Source organism: Danio rerio, chromosome 11 (assembly GCF_052040795.2).
Source record: "Danio rerio strain M-AB ecotype USA chromosome 11, GRCz13ab, whole genome shotgun sequence".
NCBI classification, from domain to species: Eukaryota; Metazoa; Chordata; class Actinopteri; order Cypriniformes; family Danionidae; genus Danio; species Danio rerio.
The window spans coordinates 42,180,782-42,200,389 of NC_141031.1; the positions used below are offsets into that span (position 1 = coordinate 42,180,782).

A 19,608-nucleotide genomic window follows, 5' to 3' on the forward strand; every position below is an offset into this window, starting at 1 on the left:
TTCACTGTACTCAAATGGCTCTAGTACTGTACTCAACTGATATTAGTAAGGTGTATCTAATGAAGTGGCAGTATATAGGCAGTGGCGCAGTAGGTAGTGCTGTCGCCTCACAGCAAGAAGGTCGCTGGTTCGAACCTTGGCTCAGTTTGCATTTCTGTGTGGAGTTTGCATGTTCTCCTTGCCTTCACGTAGGTTTCCTCCGGGTGCTCCGGTTTCCCCCACAGCCCAAAGACATGTGGCACAGGTGAATTGGGTAGGCTAAATTGTCTGTAGTGTATGAGTGTTGTTGTGAATGTGTGCGTGGATGTTTCCCAGAGATGGGTTGCGGCTGGAAGGGCATTCGCTGCGTAAAAACTTGCTGGATAATTTGGCGGTTCATTCCGCTGTGGCGACCCCGGATTAATAAAGGGACTAAGCCGACAAGAAAATGAATGAATGAATGATATATATAAAGCCCTATGAAGTGCTCTCGGGAGTATGCCTAAGCAAGAGGTGACAATATACACTCAACTCAAGTCATGCTAGCCAATCAGAAGCCTCAAAAAGGGGTTTTATTGGTTTCGATTTGCTGTCAACATATAGCACTGCATTCTGATGCCTCTGTTTTGAGATTAAGTTAACTGTTATCAGTATATATGTTATAAGTATAACATTATTAGCAGAAGTATGTTTCTCACATCAGCCATGGCACAAACACACATCTTTAAATAAACGGAGATTGCGGCTGACATCACACAGAGGAAATAATGGCACATGGGACAATCCAAAACCTCAGATTTCTCTGGCCACACAGACTGCACAGTTTTGGAAAATCTTCACCCAGTGGCATAGCGCAAAATGCGGAGGCCCCCCTGCAGGGATCACCGACTGGATGTTAGTATGCATTTTTTTTAATGATGAAAATTTTTATTTGACATCACTTTTCTACATTGATGGATCACTTATCGCACGGGCATTCCTGACAAAAAGCTTGTGTTTTTGTGTATGGAAATGTACTCTTCACCCTCCCTGTTAAATTTGATCTAATCATGTCCTGAAACACAGCTCCTCTACCGCTTTCACTTCTCATACTGACGGAGGGAGCGATTCGTTTGTGAATGAATCTCCGTTATGAACGACTCGTTCACTAGCCGACAATAATACAAGTTTCTGGCACCACAGTATCTCTTTGTCATATTTCTTTTGCATTGTTTGCTGATTTATTCAACAAACCTAGCATAAACCGAATGTTTAGTGCGAGTTGGTGCTACTTTGCCTTATGGTGAATGCAGTAAGTGACTATAGCTATTATTATCAATAACGTGACCTGTTTAGCACAAATTTCAAAACATACAAAAACGTAAAAAACTTAATCCTATGAAATGTTCTGCCTTTGTGCTTTGTTTTCTTTGTTTGCTCGTTACTACACTCGTAGACGGCGCTTAAGTCCAGCATCTTCACGTAATAACACTGTCTTGACTAGTGCGATTGAATGACATTTGTCCTGGGAGCACTGTACCAATGTGGCGGCGCTATAGACGCATGCTCAGGGTCCCTATGCGATATCTAGTGTATATATCTATGTCACAAATTGAGGAGCGGGGAAAAGAGGCGGAGTGGCGTGACAACGCGGGGAATCCTTCACAAACTGAGGAGCGATCACAAACCGAAAGTGGCGAGAGCGTCTAAGTAGCCAGAAGTCATTCATTTTTTAACAAGAACCGGCGGCGAGAAACAGCGGCGCGTCTTCCTTGGCTATGACGCGGTTCGGCGGCAAGCAATCAGAATGAAGTAGTCCACAGCCTGAGCGGAGTTCAGAGAACACAGACCTGTAAACTTTGGTTCCGACCACAGTTGTTCCCAAGAGTTTGATTATTGCGGTTCCTGGATTTTCAATTATTAAAAATCGCGACGACGTGGGGCCCCCTAATCACGCGGGGCCCCCCCGCGGTGCGTGCCCTGCGTGCCCGTCCGCTACGCCACTGTCTTCACCCTGACAGGAGTTTTAAAAATGTTTTACTTTCAGTGACCCGATACTGCATTTTTTTTGTGTGGATAAATGGCCAAACAGCATATAAATACTGCTGTTTAAAAAAAATAAATACTCATGTTCTTGTGGACAGTGCCTCAGTGTAGAGCTCATATCACTATCCTCCTGGTTTCCAGCCTTAACCCAGAGACACTCCACCAGACCCCGGCCCACAATAGCCTGATCACAGTCTCTGATACATTAGTTCATAGCTCTGGAATTCCCAGTGGAATCGGAGTCCTGTGGAAATGTGACACAACCCCGCACTTCCATTCCCTATTAAAATGCAGCCATGGGATGCAAGTTCAATGCAGTTCTTGCGAGTCAACCATGAGGTTTGACATACCGTCAGGCTTCTGAAGCCATATGCACCGCTGTCCCCAAAATAGGCTCGCAGCGGCCTTTTAACAGACCCCATCAGGGGAGGTGGGAGACCTTCGTTCACAGGAAAGATTAAGATACCATCAGAAAGAGGTGCCAAGGGGGATCAGAGAGGAATGAGTTCACCCACGCGGAGGCTGTGTGTCTGTTCCCGGCCGATCGGACCCTCTGAAGTGCCACCCAGAGACTTGATTGACATGGATGCAGGTTAGGAATGGTTGTAATAGAGCTAGTTATTATTATTTCCTTTTTTTGTGGCATCCTGTTGTCATGCTTTTGAGTTATCTGTAGTAACCCTTGACTTATAGGTTTTTTGTAGGATTTAGTACGATTTTTGCTTATAGGTTAACTGATCAGGGGTGCATTTCTAAGGACATCATTAGCTAACTAAGGTCACAAGTTACATCATTAAAATTATAGTTCAGCAAAAGGACTTTCTTGCAAACCTCAACTCAAATGTATGCGGTTGCAACTACTCCTCTAGTGACATGCCAAGTTCAGACTGCACGATTTTTAAAGTAGTCGCATCACAGATAATTTCACAATGCATGATTATCTGGGGTAGCGTTCTGTTGCTGTTGTGTTTACACTGTAATGCCGAGTTCAGACTGCATGATTTTCAAAGTAGTCGTGTCACAGATGTTTTCACACTGCATGACTATCTGGGCTAGCGTTTTGTCGCTGCATTGTTTACACTGCAAGATGTATCGGCGACAGGGAGTTTCACATTGCATGACTTTACTATAGGAAGAATCGCCGACGACTTGTTCCAAACTACGTCTCACAGCCAAAAACATGTAGTATATCTTTTGTTATTAACTACATAATGAGAAAGAAGCCTTTAATGGGGTAGAACAGGTACATGTTTGTTCACCTGGGTTTAAAGGGAATTAGCCATTTCTCTTCAACGTTGATAATAAACTAATTTCTTTCTGTATGAAACGTCAAACAGACACGGTTGCTCCTGAGTTCTGTCAAACCTCCACTAGTTTTTCCTCCATTTCGTGGGTCCAAATAAACCGACAATGAGTGCTTTTAACTTCTCCCCCATGTCTCCCGCTGGCCTGCAGCAGGTACACACACATGCACACACACACACACACAAGTGAATGTCGCTCTCTCATTGGCTGTAGGCGATCACCAATGTTATTTTCAGTCAAAAGTCAATTCACACGGCATGATTTGAATCACAGACAGCTCCAGATATTCAGCACGCCAAATATCTCGCAGGCATCGGCGACTCATCGGCAATTCTCTTATATCGCGTCTTTGAAAGTTCATACTGTGTGATTGTCACTCACGTGCACGAGCAGCGATTTGCCTGTGATTTCAGGCGTTTGTCTGCGATTTCTCAAAACCTGTCGGCGAGCCAAAATCGGGGCTAAAATCACACAGTCTAAACTAGGCATAAGATGGATCGACGACAGAGGGTTTCACACTGCATGACTTCACAATAGGAAGAATCGGCAACAACATTGTTTCGGTCTGCAAACTATTTCTCACAACCAAACACACGTAAGAAGTGACATAAAAACAACACAATGTCACATATAGGCATGGGACAATAACCATTTCCAAGGTATAACGCGGTTTGAAAAAGTCAATGTCCAGTAGAAAACATATACAAAGATGCTGTTTTAAATTGTAAAGAAATCTCTGTTTTTGAAACTAATGATGACAGCAGAAGTCCATAATTCATTTTCATTATTCAGCCTGACATGTTTGCTGTCAGTTTTTCTCGTCACCTCAGCTGATTCCGGCTGATTAGCTGCTGAGCTCGGCATATCCATTGCATTTTTGTTTTGGTTGATGTTTCTTTAAACAGTCAATTGCCTTTTGGGATTATTTTCTACAATTATCACATGATATGGCATGCTGTGTGCACTTAATTGTGCTGACAAACTGTTCAAGTTGCCTCCATTTCCCAGGTGAGTGAAGTTATATACTTATATACTATCTCTATAAATGTGTTTGTTTTATTTAGATCATTTATCTTTTATATTTTTCTTTAGAACTGTAATGTACGATGACCGGGAAGTGCAAAACAACATTACTAAGTGTGAAACACTTTTACAAAGCTCGAGACAAATTTACATTTTGAAAAATATTTGTACCTATTATCGGACAAAATTACGTAGGAAAAATATTTTTACAAAGGACATGACAAATTTACATTTTAGAAAAAAATGTACAAGATCCAAAACACTTGTACAAGTCCCGAAATAAATTTATAATAACAGATTACGTACGGAAAGGGAATGTACCACACACTGGAAGTGACGTTGAATGTACCACACACCAGGGGTCCGTTCTTCGTACCTCGCTTAAATGATCTAAGATGATTTGGCAGATCCTGGATCTTTTAATCTTGATAACTGATCTCTCGCTAATTTGGTTCTCCAAACAAGTTCGCGAATCAGATTAGAATGTCTGGATGAACTGATCTGAGATCGCTGCGTTTGTTGTTAAGGACAGATCTATCGATCCTCGAAATCATGATCAGCAATGCAACAATTGGCTGACGGCACAGCAGCGTAATGACATCATCTGATTAATATTCAATTATCCATGTGAGCAAAATTACATCAAATTAGCAGTAAACGGCTTGTTAAATATGACACGCAATAACCTTCCACATGTGTTGTGAGCTGCAGGCTTTACTCTTTCATTTGTCAAGACAAGAGTATTCATCATGTATTTCAATGCAAATCAATGTATTTAGTTCTTCATTTAGAAAAGATTTTCTTTATTATAGTAGCCGTTTTTAATCGGTGTAAAGAATAACTGGTTGTTTCCAAAAGCATTTTGATATTGGTAAAGGCGTCTGCAACTTTTGTGAAGCATCACTGGCATATTAACTGTCAATACATGTTTATAACTGCATAAATGTATTATTGCTTTTAAAAAAAGTCACATATGTTGCATTTCTATTATACACAATTTGTACTAAAGCGATCTAAAAAGTTCATATCAATAAGTTTTCTCTTTGCATCACCAGGTGGCAGTCTTTGTATTTTCATTTTGAGGGTGCAGATTGCATACGTTTTATTAATATGTATAACTTTATTTATTTTTATTAATGACTATAACTTTATATATACAGTTAAAGATATTTACTATTTTCCCAAGTGTATATAACTTTTACTGTAAGAAAATATCAGAGCTCGGTACATACTTTCTGTATTATCTTTGCTTGAACTGAGCCGATCTAATCCTGTTTATATGATTTGAACCTGCTCCCGATCAGGTTTGACCTAGCAGATCTGTTGCCATGACAACAACTCTCGGATCAGCTTTGAAGAACGAAACGATCCTGGATCATGTCAAATCGTCAATATCCAAATCCAGCTAACTGAGTAATCCACGTACGAAGAACGGACCCCAGGAGTGATGCAGGGAAAAGTTGTTGTTGTTGGTGAGCGCGGTAAATTTGTGCTGTGGAGTACATGGCGTAAACAAAGTTTATGGTGATCGAACATGGACAGCGGTCGAGGGTTGTTTCGCCCGTTTTGTGGCAAACACATGAGCAGCTTAATGCGCTTTTGCTTTATGTCTGGTCGGTGTTTGGAGTTTATAAAGGACGCGGACTAGACGGAAACACCGGACATAAGATACTGCATTAATGTGCTCAATATTTTAACGAGGGCCACTCGTACGCTGTAATCATGGACATGATGTCAAGTCTACACAGTGTAAACACTTGCTTGAGGACTCTTAACTGTTGTCCGTGTTAACTGAGGCCACTTTTTGGTTAACTATACACGTTTGCAGATTGGCAGATTCATCACTTTTTCACAGCAACAAAACATGCTCATACCGAATAAATAATGTTATTACTTGGTTTCAGTTTCAGTGTAAACATTATTGATTTTAATATTTGTGTGGCAGAACAGTATAGAACCAAAATTAATGTATAGAAATAATTATAATTGACATGTCATCAACGGGATTCGAACCCAAGTCAAAAGGTTCTGCGTGAGTATCAATCAACCTATCTAACTGAGCTACTCAGGTCTACTGGTTGGAATTGGTTTTGATATCTTTATCAGTCAACATATCGTCACTTGGAATTATAAGGTTCTATCTGTTCTGAATGATTTTGAGATATTGGGCTTCAAACTTTTAGCATTCCATAGCAAACAGTATGTGTGTAACATTTTTTTTTAAATAAAAACTCCTAAAACATAAACAACTAATAAAAAAACATCCCATAATGTAAATAAGTTGTGATTTAATAAGAATATGTCAATAAACCAATTTTCAAAAATGTCAGATAGAACCTTATAATTCTGAAGTGACACTATGCTGTGCTTTGATTGTTTCAGCTCGTTCAGCTTGTTTCGGGACTTGTAAAAGTGTTTTGTGTCTTGTTAAATTTTTTTCTAAAATGTTAATTTGTTACGTCCTTGGTAAAATTGTTTTTCCTTTGTAATTGTGTCTGATGATAGATAAAAATATTTTTAAACATGTAAATTTGTCTCGAGCTTTGTAAGTGTTTCACACTTTGTAATGTTATGTTGCATCCCCCGGCCACCAAAGTAATGCACTCCAGAATCTGACAGATTGATTAGCTGTAGGCTCTAATCATCTGAAGTGTTGTCATACAGATATGCTGGATTCCATCAATAGTCTTGCATTTACTAACACAGACTATATTTGAAGTGTTTGGAAGTAATTTAACGCTCTGTGCTGGACTTTAGAGCTGCTTTCAGTTGGTCAGTGGCGCAGTCTATTTCAGTTCCTCAAAATAGCAACTCGCCGACAATGCGTCTTAACACACCTCCAATCTAGACTAGCACACCCATGAGTTCACAAAGTGGTGCAAATGGATTTACTTTTTAAACAACATGGTGGAAAACTTAGGAATTAGAGTTGAGCTGGTCTGATAAGAGCAACAAATCGCGCCAAACACATGTCGTGTATGATAAGGCCCATTAAGAAGTTAAATGATTAGCTAACCATTATCATAGTCATGCTAATATTCATAATATCTGGTAGATAGAGCTAATTATTCGTCATACACCAGTTGTCAGTAATGAAAATGATTACAGCATCAAATATTAATTTATTGCTGCTTGAAAAACACTACATACAACTCAACCCCCCAGAAACTCTGCTTTCAAACAGTGGGTGTGCTGCTTTCCTGTGATTGAATTAAAGAAGAGGAAAAAAAAAACAGCAGGAACAAAATGAAGACAACAAGCTGTCTTAAAGCCAATGGAGTCCAGTGACAAAAGCCTTGTCATGCTCTGGTGGGGTCTTGCTCTAATCCAGAGGGTTTTAGAGGCAGCAGACACTGGCTTGTTGTTCTCTGGCAGGGATGGCGAGGCGCTAAGTAACTAGCAGAGCTACTGGCGACAGGTCCGTCCAGGAGAGATGGCCTGCTAATCCTAATCACGCCTGAGAATGCCGTCTGGGTCACATGACCTTTCGCTCGCTGTAATGGAAGGGTCATAATTGGGATTTATGTGCCGCAGGAGAGGTGCCAGTCGGAGGGTTGTGGGTCCGCGGTGTCTGACGGGTGTAGCGGAGGGAGAATGAGTCATCTGAACACTTATAGACAGGTGGAGACCAACACACACACAAATATCACATTTCTGCTTTAAAGTACAAATGAAATCTAAACTAACCATGTTGCTTTGGTTAGCTTACATTACTGAAGTTAAATTGTCAGATTAGGTTTGTCTGAGGTACTGGGCGGGGCTTACATACTTAACCACGCCCCTGAAACTGTCAGTTTTGACAACAAACAGAAATGCTGAGGAGGAGGAGTCTGTAAGGTTATAATAACTCTCCCCAAAATAACCTTTTCACAATCTTTCTGAATGAAATACCTACTTTACTACATCCAATCAGCTTACAGTAGAAAAAACAAGCCACGCCCACTGTTTTCTCATTTAATATACCTTTTCTATAGACCATTTCAATGGGTTAATGTAAGTCATCAGCCTATTTCATAACTCTAACAAGAGGCAATTTAATCATTACTTAAAGTTAAAATAGATATCATAATATTGTTTATCAACATGGGGCTCTTTTTGGATTCTCGGAAGCTATAGAAATTTAAAATGTAAAACAGGAATTATGCTGGGACCGTTGTTTTTTACATCACTCAAAATGGTCTATAGGAACTGCGGCACAATCCGAAAAAAAAGGTTGCAGCTTCCAGTTCATGTGGACTTTATGGGCTCTATTTTAACGATCTAAGCACAAAGTCTAAAGCGCATGGCGCAAAAACATTAAGGTCGTGTGTAAAGGCTCGTACACACCGGGATGCTTATCGTTTGTGTTTAACGTCAGTGTTTTTAAAAACGTTTTTCCGGATTCAAACTTAATCGATTTTCACTGGCGTTCAGCAGAACAGTATGCAAAATCACTCCTCAGTTTAGTTTAGTTTATTTATATAGCACATTTTTTACAACACAACGTTGCCCAAAGTGCTGAACACAATCAATACTAAACATGAAATCTACATCACATAAATAACAATTAAAACATAAGGCAAATCCCTCAACATTAAAAAGGCTCAAATACTAAGGAACAAAGATGGTGTTTCAAACGCTTTTTAAAAACAGGTAGAGTTGGAGCATGTCTGATGTGGGGCGGAAGCCTGTTCCAGAGTTTTGGGGCGACAACAGCAAAAGCCCGATCCCCACTTCGCTTACACCGGGACCTTGGTACAGATAGAATAAATTCACCAGAAGACCTCAGTGACCTACCAGGATTGTATACGTGTAGCAGGTCTGATAAGTATGATGGTGCCAGATTGTTTAAGGATTTAAAAACAAAGATTAATAGTTTAAAATCAATTCTTGACCTAACAGGCAGCCAGCCCAGAGAGGAAAGAACTGGGGATATGTGCTCAAACTTGCGAGTCCCTGTCAGAAGTCTCGCAGCTGCATTTTGTACTAATTGCAATCTGTTTAGGGCATTTTGACTAATACCCACATACAGAGAATTACAATAGTCAAGTCTTCCCAAAATAAAAGCATGGATCACCTTCTCAAGGTCATTAAAAGAGAGAAACGACTTTACTTTTGCCACAAGTCGTAAATGGAAAAAAACTGGATTTAACAACTGTATTTACTTGTTTTTTAAATTTCAGATCACTGTCGAATTGAAATCCTAGGTTTCTAACAACAGGTTTTTGATAAGTGGAAAGCTCACCAAAATCTGATAAATGCAGAGGGTTAGGATCGCCAAACCAGACCAGCTCAGTTTTTTCTTCATTGAAATTAAAAAAATTTGACGTTAGATAGCGCTACACAACTTTAAGCTTATGAAACCTGCTTGTAACACAGAAGAAGAAGACAAAGTTGACACGCTTGTAGTTATGGATCGTTCAAGTAGCACTCTCTGCTGGACTTTAGAGCAGCTTTTAGCTGGAAAAGCACAGTGATTTATATTAGATTATAAGATTTTTTTCATTATAGACTGCATGTACCGAAAGTTGCTGAGAGAGAGGAGAAATAACAAAAGGGGATGTTTGCTGGAGATTAGTCTGAAATATGAGAGTCTCCCGAAAAAATGAGTTTCCTTCGGCTTAGTCCCTTTATTCATCAGGGGTCGCCACAGCGGAATGAACTGCCAACTTATCCAGCATATGTTTTACACAGCGGATGTGCAATATGAAAACGCAAGTCGCAAACCTCTCTTGGAAATAACGACCTTCCACGTGGAAAAGACACGATATGTGAGACATGCTAGCTTCGCAAGGAAACTTTACAAGGGCGTCTGTTTCTTACTCGTTTTGCTACCTTGTGGGTTAAATTTTGGAGCTCAAATGACAGAGAAAACAGAGAATACGGTCATTTTTAAAAATAAAAGATTTTTTAAAATACAAGATCAATCTGACTCAGATAATAAATAAAATGGAAATAATTAATGAATTCTTATGCGACCCCATACCAACTGATCCACTGACCAGTACCGGTCCATTGCCTGGAGGTTGGTGACCACTGCTATAGTACACCTTATAGCAGCGGTCACCAACCAAACTGAGAGCTACTTCTTGGGTACCGATTAATGTGGAGGGCTACCAGTTTGATAAACACTTCTTAAATAACAAATTTGCTCAATTTACTTTTAATTATACTTTATGTTTTTGGTAATAATTAATGATATTCATCCATGTGAAGACACTGATCATGGTAATGATTCTCACAAAAGTTATCAACAATGATTTAACAGGGTAGGAAATACCCTGTATTTAATGTATCAATGTGCAACACTTTTTTTTAATATATATCTCTGCAAATATTTACATTTTTTAAATGATTACTTCTATATTAGATGAAGCTTACTGGTAAATGGCGCTATGGTGAGCTATTTTTAGAACAGGCCTGAGGGCAACACATGTGATCCTCGCGGGCACCATGTTGGTGACCCCTGCCTTATAGAATATTAATAATAATAATAATAAATAGATTACATTTTCCGGTTCCTTTTTAATTTTAGGTGAAAATTTTATGCCAGATCCCTTTAAAAACTACCAGAACAGAAAGCCTAGACTTCAAACCACATGATCTAAGCTATCACTCTCATTTGAAGCCCAAATAAGCAATACGGTAAATACTCTGAGATTAATGTTTAAGTTTGAAGCACAACAGAACTACTAAATCTGCATTTCTCAACATCGGATGCAAACCTCTAAATCTAAATCTCCAGCTTGTAAATCAGTAATTCTGGCAACGTGAAAAGCCGCCTGAATCTCTGTTGGTACAGCAAAGTCACGGAGCGCCATATTCTCCTGCCAGAGCCTCTTAAGCTGGCCTATCACTCGCCTGAGCACAACGGCAAAAAAAGAGAGAATTTGATATTGATCCAACTTCCCAGACACCCACAGTCAGGGATCTTGTTAACAGGATTAGGACACCCTGAATAGACTTACAGCAGAGACAGAAAAGGCCTTCTTGTTGAAGAGGACCCTCCAGCAAATCTCAACCAACAATCTGTACTTCTGCCTACACTTAAAGAGAGTCCTCATGTTAACCGAGAGAAGCAGAAACGGGGATTTGGGGGGCAAAATCTGCACTCGAGAGTGATAGCTTAGACCACTGAAGTTTAGACGTGTTGATGTCACAACACAATACATGTCTCAAACACAACACGGCACTGAAACTCGACCGCATGTTCCCACAAGACGACATAACATAATAGCAAAGCAACAGGTTTGAAGAAAAACATTCTTGTTTTTGAGAATTGAAGCATTGGGGCGGAATAGTGGCTTAATGGTTAGCACTGTCGCCTCAAACCAAGAAGGTCGCTAGTTCGAGTCCCTGCTGGGCCAGTTGGCATTTCTGTGTGGAGTCCTCCAGGTGCTCCGGTTTCCCTCACAGTCCAAAGACATGTGCTATACTGTAGGTGAACTAAATAAACTAAATGGTTCGTAGTGTATGTTTCCCAGTACGGGGTGGCAGCTGGAAGAACATACACTGTGTAAAACATATGCTGGATAAGTTGGTGGTTCATTCTGCTGTGGTGACCCCTTATTAATAAAGGTACTAAGCCAAAAGGAAAATAAGTATTTTTATGATTATTGTTATTATAATTACTATTATTGTTGTTATTATTATTATTTTTATTATTATTATTATTATTATTATTATTATTGATGTTATTGATGTTATAATAATAATTATTATTATTGTTTTTATTATTATTATTGTTGTTATTTTTATTATTATCATTATTATTATTATTATTAATATTATGATTGCTGTTATAATAATATTAATAATATTATTAATTATTATTGTTATTATTATTATTGTTGTTGTTGTTATTATTACTATTATTAGTAAAAGTAGTATTAATACTATTATTATTATAAGATATAATGATTAATTTTTTTACCACCTGACCTACTTTTTTTGTTTGTTTTTTTAATTATAATCTATTATAATAATTTTTTTTTTTAAATAAAATAATTAAAACTTAATATTATTTTATTAATATGTAAATATTTATATTATGATAAATTGGCATCACAGTGGCTCAGTGAGTAGCACGAAGGCCTCACAGCAAGAAGGGTTTCCTTCGGGTGCTCCGGTTTCCCCCATCCAAAGGGATGCGCTATACAGTAAGTGATTTAAATAAGCTAAAGTTTCCGTAGTGTATGAGTGTTACTGCAAGAGTGTGTTTCCCAGTGATGGGTTGCAGCTGGAGGGGCATTTGCTGCGTAAAACATATGCTGGATAAGTTGACGGTTCATTCTGCTGTGGCAACCCCTGATTAATAAAAGGACTAAGCCGAAGATAAAATTAATGAATAAATGAATTAATATTTTTATTATTATTATTATTATTACATAGGATGTGCTAGTTTGCTGCTGCTGATGATAATAAAAACATTTATATTATTATTAATAATAATAATAATAATATTAATATTGTTGTTGTTATTATTTCTATATAGGGTGTGATGCTGCTGATGACATATATTGATTAATATAACTATAATTCTATTAGTATATAAATATTAATATTATGATAAATTATACATTTTTTTAATTTATAAAAAATTATAATCAACAAAAAATTACAAAATGTAGAATTATTTTTTTGTATACAAATCTATGATTATTTTAATATACTATATTTTATTACAGTTATAGAAATATATAAATGGTTTTGGGAACACTTTATTTTGATGATCCATTTCAGTATTAGTAGACTGCCTGCTTAATACCTGCTAATACTCCTTCTTCAACAAACTTTGCAGGTCATGTCAACTAACACTAACCCTTACCTCAACCCCAACCGCAACACTCAACCCGTAACATAATGAGAATCAGTTAGCATGTAGATGCAATGTAACTTAAATTCAACAAACGCACCATCAAAATAAAATGTGACCATTGTTTTAATTAGAATTTCCGATAACAACAATACTGATTATTATTCTTTCGGATGAGACGTTAAACCGAGGTCCTGACTCTCTGTGGTCATTAAAAATCCCAAGGCACTTCTCGTGAAAGAGCAGGGGTGTAACCCCGGTGTCCTGGCCAAAGTCCCTCTATCGGCCCTTACGATCATGGCCTCCCAATCATCCCCTCTCCACCGAATTGGCTCTATCACTGTCCCTCCACTCCACCAATAGCTGGTGTGTGGTGAGCGCACTGGCGCCGTTGTCCTGTGGCTGCCGTCGCATCATCCAAGTGGATGCTGCACACTGGTGGTGGTGTGGAGAGACCCCCCTCATGATTGTGAAGCGCTTTGGGTGTATGGCCATACACAATAAATGCGCTATATAAATACACATTACATTGCATTACATTACATATTATTACTACATTTATAACTGCAAATACAAACGTTTAAGAATATATCAAGTAAAACAAGGGCAAGGCAAGCATGTTTATTTACAGTACATATAACATTTTATGCACAATGATTATTTAAAGTGCTTTACAAAAACAAGACTTAAAGGAACAGTCTAAAAAATCTAAACAATAAAGAATAAAAATGATTTAAAACAGATTACAATGTGTTCAAACACAAACAGTCCTTCTTGCATATTAATGACTTGTGTACTAGTTTAAATTGTTTAAACATTTTTAGTTCTGTACTATAAATTGAAAGGTAGTTGGTATCGTGAGTGGTCCTAATTAGCAGAGAGCGCGCTCTGAACAATAGCCCCCCTCATCATCAGACATGAAATATGCTCTCAATTATTGACGGGGCCACGTAACCTGATCCTGGGTATTTTCTCATCTTCGTCTCGACGGCTGTGTCTGGATTATCCGAAGGCCTTGATGTATCATTGCCCTGTTGGATGTCTGCTGACTAATGTACCAGTAAATGATAAAATAAGTAAGAGGGGGTGGTACAAGTCAAGTGGAACTTAATTACCTCTGACAGGAGATTTCGAAGAAGGGGAAAAAAAAAAGAATGGATACTAGATCACACACATGTGGGGCTTTCATGACCATCTCTGTGATAGTTGAGTAATAAAGTTTGCCCTGTGTACTGGTGTTTTTTTTTTTTTTTTGGTGCGTTAATCTTGTCAATGTCCCAACTGCCTGTTTCTGTGCCTGACGATCAGGTTGTCGTGGTCCTAACATTCGACCACCACAATAGCTCCACAATAGCTCTGACACCTGGGAGGAGCTCGGAGTAGAGCCGCTGCCAGGCCTGGATTGGCTAATCGGGAAAACTGGGAGAATTCCTGGTGGGCCGGTCCGTTTTTTGGCCGCGAGAGCCGGTGTCCCTAGCTGCTTGCACTCTCAGCAGTTGCACTTTTTTAATGAATTTATTTATTTGACCATAACCTCACTCTTTTTATTCATTATTTTGCCGCAGCTTTGCTCTTTTTATTTATTTTCTTGCAGCCCTGTAAACAAAATGCAGCCTGCAGATTAATAATGATGTAACTATCATCATTCGACTCCAAAAGGCGGCACCTTCGTGAATGTAAGAATTCGAATAATTAATATTGATTAATATTACACCTGCTCAATGAAAATCAGATGACTCACTTCATTAATAAATCTGACATAACTTCAGAAATCTAAAAAGGAGAGAAAAAGATTAAGCCATCAATAAAAGTCTTGCAGGTCATAGTGCAATATTTTTCTTTTATTACAGCCACGTTAGGGTAACAGCGCTACTGTGGTCCAGTGGTCAGCACGTAAAATAATGACATGGCCGACCCATGTTCGAACCTCATTAGAAAAATTATTATTATTATTATTATTTTCCATTTTTTTATTGTTAAGACATTTAATACTGTTAGGGTTGTTGAACATTTGAAGGTCTAAAGCAGCTGTTTTCTTGAAAAAAGACGTGACAGTGTCATTAGAAACTGAATTGGAAATGACCTTATTTTAATAGTCAGTCGTGAACTGAGATGGGCCGGTCTAAGGCTTGAAACTCCAGGGCTGAAAAGGAGTCCCACTCCGGCTGACCGCTGCTTCTCCACATCGAGAGAAGTCAGCTGAGGTGGCTCAGGCATCTGTTTCGGATGCCTCCTGGATTCCTACCTAGGGAGGTGTTCCAGGCATATCCCACCGGGAGGAGGCCTTGGGGAAGACCCAGGACACGCTGAAGGGACTATGTCTCTCGGCTGACCTAGGAACGCCTCGGGATCCCCCGAAGGAGCTGGAGGAAGTGTATGGGGAGAGGGTAGTCTGGGGTTGCCAGACTGCTGCCCCCGCGACCCGACCCCGGAAAGGCGGCAGAAAATGAATGAATGAATGAATGAATCTTGTCAATATTATAATTCAGAAGGTCATGATTCGCACTCATTGAATAATCGCTTTGTATAGTTCTTATTTTACGTTTTTCAGGCGATACAAAACACAGACCTTTCGGCACAATGTCTTCCTCAGTGTGTGACACAATCCTCTCACTCCACCCTTTTGTCCCACAGTCAATCACGTTACGTCATTAGTTAGACGGCCACTCGATCTGTGATAGTACAGAACATGAACTATTATTTAAAACCAATTTAAAATATATATTTTTTTCCTTTTGTATACTTTAACCTGAAAAGGAGAGTTATTAAATGCTTATATTGATATTTTAAAATATAATTAAATAGCTTCAGTGCTTCCCACACATAGACTTTTCTTGGCCGAGTCACCCCGGTATATTAATGGCCGGCCAAGTATTTTTGATGGAAGTTTTTGTATCCCTAATATAATCATCCTTTTACACTTTCTTGTATCTGCCCAGGCTGCATGGTGGCGTAGTGGGTTGCACGTTTGCCTCGCAGCAAAAAGGTCGCTGGTTCGAGCCTCGGCTGGGTCAGTTGGTGTTTCTGTGTGGAGTTTGTATGTTCTCCCCGTGTTCACGTGGGGCAAAAAGACGTGAGCATAATGGTCAAACATGTCAGTCAAGCGCATGTTTACATTGGAAAACAATAGAAAATTAGCACTCTACCGAGGAATAATGCATTCAAACAAATTGCTCAACAATAAATATGTCCACTAACCACTCAAAATCCTCATGGTTCAGACCAGAAGTAGCGTCTCCCTCTCTATCATTGTCTGACTCTATATTGAATATGCCATGCTCTAATCCATCATTTTGGATGCATGAGATTTGCTTGTTTTATTCTTTCACTCAGAATAGCATGTAAAGGCTCCGCCCACTTCCTTAAAAACCGCAGCTCATTTACATTTAAAGTGGCACACACACAAAAATGCATTCTTTTGCACACACCCACATAGGGTGAGGTACTTGAATGAATGACCTGTTAAATATTTAGAGCAGAAACTTCAGACACATTCTGGAGACCCAAGAGATTTTTATGTCGTCTCATGAAGAGAGGCGTAATCTGTCCCCTTGAATGAATCGCACAATACTGGAAATCGACTTATGTCTTTTCCGATCCACACCACTCATCAATCCACCTCCAGAAAAACTAGTTTGTGTGTGGCCGGTGTGCGGAGGAAAAGCCACTCTCTGTGGACTTCCATGCAGCAAGCGTCCCGTGCTTCTCCAGGGGGTCTGAACGCTGTTTCCATCTGGAAGAGATATTTGACTGAGCTTTTTTTTTGGCCCAGAAAGCTTTCACAAAGTGCCTTCCCGTCTCTAAAAGTCATCAGATACGGGAAACAATTTTGACACATTTGTTTTTTAGTATTCTAGGCCTAATTTTATTAGAGTAATGCAAATAAGTCTTCAGTTGGACAATGCACAATAACTCAGAACCCTTTTGATTTTGATTTTTAGTTTTTTTTTTTGCAACATAAAATACAAATCCAACCTAAAAAATATATAACTTTAAACTATTGTTAATTCATTCATTTTCTTTTTGGCTTAGTCCCTCTATTTATCTGGGGTCGCCACAGCGGAATGAACCGCCAACTTATCCAGCACATGTTTTACGCAGCAAATGCCCTTCCAGCCGCAACCCATCTCTGGGAAACCTCCATACACACTCATTCACACTCATAGACTACAGACAATTTAGCCTACCCAATTCACCTGTACCGCGCGTCTTTGGACTGTGGGGGAAACCGGAGAACCTGGAGGAAACCCATTCAAACGCAGGGAGAACACGCCAACTCCACACAGAAATGCCACTTCTTAACTTTAAACTATTAAGTGAAGTTCATTTATTCACTAATTTCGAGAGGAGCACGCGCTTATGATTGAAAGCAGTTGGTCCTCGTTAGCTAACCAACCCAGGCTCATTCTGAAAACATAGTCCTGTGGACGTTTCTGTAGACCGCTTAACAGGTCCCAGGAGGGATGTATTTGCAGTTTTTGTTTTCGCGAATCCTCGAGAGGCCACTGTGTGCGTTTTTTCATATCTCAAATGTCTCTCACGAGTGCCGTTCGTGCCTGCGCTGTTCTCATGCAAACCCACCAGAGGCCGCTGTCGACCAACCGTCTGTCTGACTGACTGAATGACTAAATGATTGACTGGTGCTCTCTCCTGGGACAGCATGCCAAACAGGCTTTATAATCAATCATAAGCTAAGGGCGAACTCTTGAAAAATGTTTATGAAAGTCATTTTTTCAAGTTAAAAGTTGTTAGAACTAAGATAAAAGTTTCATAATGCGATAGAGTATATGCAGAAGTATGTGGAAGGTCTTTTAGTTTTGCTGTAACCTGGGTCAAACCCTTCCGGTAAACACTATGCTGTAACAAAATCAGCTCATGTTGTCTTTAAAAATAAGCAATCCTCACTGCCTGATTAGATATAAAGTGGGTGTCATAGTGTACAAGAATTACTGCATTAAATAAAATTTTCCTGCGCCATGTCTTTAAAGCATATATTTTACCCCAGTATATTCAATGGAGTTTCTGCGCTAGCCTGTACACGGCTTTTCATCTTGTTTTACTCTTGAACAACTAAATGAACGCTGAAGTCTATTTAACTGATTTATATTTTAATTTTGTTACAACATCGATGCTGTAAAAGGAACTGTATAAAATAAAAAAATTAAAATCGTCCACCGGAAGTTTATTAGTATGGGAAGAGCAAAGTAGCGCACTGTCGCCTCACAGCAAGAGCAAGAAGGGCGCTGGTTCGAGCCCCAGCTGGGTCAGTTGGCATTTCTGTGTGGAGTTTGCATGTTCTTCCTGTGTTGGCGTGGGTTTCCTCTGACTCCGGGTGCTTCGGTTTCCCTCACAATCTAAAGACATGCGCTATAGGTAAATTGAATAAGCTAAATTGGCTTTAGTGTATGTGTGTGGCTGGAAGGGTATGCGCTGCGTGGAACATATGCTGGATAAGTTGCCGGTTCATTCCACTGTGGCAACCCCTGATTAATAAAGTAACTAAACCGAAAATAAAATGAATTAATGGATTATAGCAAACACACTGCTTATTTTATCTCCCACCGTTTCATTAGAAGCATTCGCCACACTCTTCAAGTGCAATAAAGTGCATTATTTCAGAAAATAATTTGCGGATGTTTATTCGAGGCTCTGCTTTCAGCACGCCCTCTGTGAACTCCAGTCTCGCACAGGAGCTTTTGGCTGTGCTAATTGTTTTGCTTATTTTTATCTGTCTTCCCATTTTCCTCTCCGTGCCGAACAGAGGATCAGCCAACACCGAGCGGGTCCAACAACATGCCTCTCAGCACGAGCTGGACGTCTAATTCTCACATCTGCTCAAGCGCGAGGCGTAAATCAACAATCACTTAAGATAACAAGACTGCATAAATTACAATGGCCATGAATTTACCTAGCAAAGCTCTTAAACAGCCAATATTGTGAGCGTTTGAAGGTCCCGGTGGAGTTGAGCAATGTAGTGAGTAAAGCAGTGGCGGGGGTTCAGATCAGGAAACAGGTTGAAGAGTAAATGATGCTGCCGGCTTTCGTATTTCTGGAAACAAGCGACTGCTTCACAACAGGATCAGAATGTAATAGGGATGTAACAGTATCAGAATTTCACGGTATGATAATACCTCGGTATGAATGGCATGGTACGGTATTTATTGAATAATTTACAGGAAAAACAAAACTAATGAAAAGACTCGAAAAAAGTGCCAAACGTGTTTATTTACCTTAGCACTGAACATGTCAATGACATACAAATTAGCCATCTATCTGTAAGTTTCGAAACAGGAACTTCAATTTTTCAATTTTAATAACAAAAAACTATTAAACTATATAAAAAAAATAAAGTTTCAATTTAGTATTGTTGAAAACTCATCACATTCAACATTTAATCACTCACTCACTTAGATAGAGATGGGTTTTTTAAGGAAAATTATCATATAACTATAATCTGGTAAAAGCTGGGATCTCTGGGCATG

At 39.3% G+C, this 19,608-nt stretch overlaps 2 protein-coding genes across 7 annotated transcripts in view; one reads left to right on the forward strand and one right to left on the reverse strand.

Annotated features, from left to right (window-relative positions):
• Nucleotides 1-19,608, reverse strand: part of LOC147841881 (uncharacterized) — a 191,664-nt gene that overhangs the window by 119,414 nt on the left and 52,642 nt on the right. The gene's annotated exons all lie outside the window — the stretch shown is intronic.
• Nucleotides 1-19,608, forward strand: part of LOC147834897 (uncharacterized) — a 125,988-nt gene that overhangs the window by 45,845 nt on the left and 60,535 nt on the right. The window lies entirely within an intron of this gene.